This window comes from Jaculus jaculus, chromosome 9, assembly GCF_020740685.1.
Source record: "Jaculus jaculus isolate mJacJac1 chromosome 9, mJacJac1.mat.Y.cur, whole genome shotgun sequence".
NCBI lineage: Eukaryota > Metazoa > Chordata > Mammalia > Rodentia > Dipodidae > Jaculus > Jaculus jaculus.
The window spans coordinates 40,856,687-40,859,087 of record NC_059110.1 but is presented as its reverse complement, the minus strand read 5'-3'; the positions used below and the strand labels follow the sequence as shown (position 1 = coordinate 40,859,087).

At 45.4% G+C, this 2,401-nt stretch overlaps 1 non-coding gene across 1 annotated transcript; it reads left to right on the top strand.

The window, feature by feature from the left end:
• The first annotated feature begins 1,302 nt into the window (after window positions 1-1,302).
• On the top strand, window positions 1,303-1,465 carry LOC123463620. The gene has a single exon (XR_006639029.1). It is a non-coding gene; the product is annotated as a U1 spliceosomal RNA (small nuclear RNA).
• The last annotated feature ends 936 nt before the right edge of the window (window positions 1,466-2,401 follow it).

Below are 2,401 nucleotides of genomic sequence, written 5' to 3'. Positions count from 1 at the left end.
TTGGGTATTTATTTATTTATTGCCTCATTTCAGAGCCAAGGGCTCACAAACTCTGAGAGATTGTGGATGTGTTCAGAGTTGCACAGGTCCAGAGGCAGTGTTGAGATCCAGAAGGATCAGATGCCACTCTGATACATTCAGGTTGGCATCACAGACTGGCCTCTGTGTTGTTCTCATCACTTGAAGCCTCGCCAGGTCTCACTCAGAGTGTGGTGTTGCCACAAGTGGTGCCAAGCGAGACAGAGACAGAGCGGGCACAAGAGCCTCTGTCAGATGCTGTGCTACCAAGGGTGTGGGAAAGGTGACTTGAGGGGCTTTTGTTTCTCTGTCCCTTAAGACCTGGTTTGTCCCTTTGTGCCTCATTTGGAAAAAGGAATATATCTGATTGGAGTTTATATTCCACATGTCCTAAGCATGCAGCTTTTACTGACCTTTCACGAGCCTGGGCCTCTTTGCCCTCACTGTGAAGAGCACAACAAATCTTTCGAGGATCAGGAATCTTCATTATCTATTCCTTCATTTCTACCCCGCTCCTCTCCCTTGGTTCTGCGCTTTATAATTTCCTATGGAAATCCTCATAAACTTCTCAATTACTTTTCTAACTTCTAGAACCATCCCACTGCCACCTCCTACATACAAAACAGTGGAGCTCCATAACTGTGAACTGAAGCCTGAAACTCTGAGTCAGAATAAGTCTCATCTCTTAAAGATGTTCTCCTCAGATATTTTTTGCATAGTGATAGAGAGCCCACCTGACATTCAATTTTCTGTGCAGTGTAGTCTAATGATACACTCTTATTCCCTAGCAGGCTTTTGTTGGTACTCCCCAAGCTATTTCTTTTTTAAAATTTTTTTAAATTTATTTATTTGAAAGAGAAAGAGAATGGGCATGCCAGGGCCTCCAGCCGCTGCAAACAAACTCCAGACGCATGTGCCACCTTGCGCATCTTGCTTAAGTGGGTCCTGGGGAATTGAACCTGGATAATCTGGCTTTGCAGGCAAGGGCCTTAACCACTAATCCCACTAACCATCCTTCCAGCTCTCCCCAAGCTATTTTATTCATGGTACATTCAGACAATAATATTTGCTGGTTCTTTAGGGTAAATGGACAGACCTGGTCACACATAGAGGTAGCTTCTTCAGAGGTCATTTTAAGGAATGAGGAAGTCAGTATCTCATGTTCCTGTTTCCATCCAGACCACACTTTTGTAATTTACTCAGGAGAGGACTTCTGGCTGTGAAGCTCTGTGGACACACAGGAATAGTCCTGTCTTTCCAGGCTTCTGTATCAGGGAGTCTTACATACTTACCTGGCAGGGGAGACACCATTATCATGAAGGTGGTTTTCCCAGAGCGAGGCTTATCCATTGCACCAGGATGTCCTGACCCTTGCCATTTTCCCAAATGCAGGAAACTCGACTGCATAATTTGTGGTGGTGGGGGACTGTGTTTGCACTCTCCCCTGGTTTAAAAAAAAAGTCTTGCTCACAATCACTTTCATACCAATGGGCTTGTCTGGATGAGGTGTTTGGGGGATTTTACCATCTTATACAAAGAAGTGAAAGTGCACACACAGATAGCAAAGAGCAAGGAGTTTTATTTAGAGTGGGAGTGTAGGGTGCAGTCCTCGGAGTAGGATGGATTTACTTGATTGAGCAAGGTTACTCCAGAGTCATCCATTATAGATTGGGGCTGGGCACAGGAAGAGAAGGTTGATGCTAAGAGTTGGAGTATTGGTGCTTTTCTGTTTTGATTGATAGGCTTGGTTATGTAAGCCTTAGTTCACTGCACATGTCCTTTCCTATGATGTGTTGGCTTTGAGTCATATGTACAGCTAATCATGTCTAGGCATAAGAGAGTAAATAGGTCAGGCTGGATTGGCCACCTGCTTCTAGCTAATAGGGTGATTTTTGTGGAGTGGAGTGTATTTTGCACTCCTTGCCAGTGGGGTTGATACGGACTTTGGCGGGAAAGGGGTGTGTGTAGATGAAGTCACACAAGGGTCCAGGGTTGTTAAGCTATTCCTCCCTGTTTTCCTGTATCGACCTCAACATCTTTAGTTGTCCATTTTTTCTTTAATTTTTATTTATTTATTTGAGAGTGACAGACACAGAGAGAAGGACAGATAGAGGGAGGGAGAGAGAATGGGCGCACCAGAGCCTCCAGCCTCTGCAAACGAACTCCAGACGTGTGCGCCCCCTTGTGCATCTGGCTAACGTGGGACCTGGGGAACCGAGCCTTGAACCGGGGTCCTTAGGCTTCACAGGCAAGCATTTAACCGCTAAGCCATCTCTCCAGCCCAGCTGTCCATTTTTTTATCCCCCATCTCACCATTCACTGTCAAGTCCTCTGGTAAGGAACAGGATGACCAGGTTCTCTAAGAAAGAATGTGCTCCAAAGG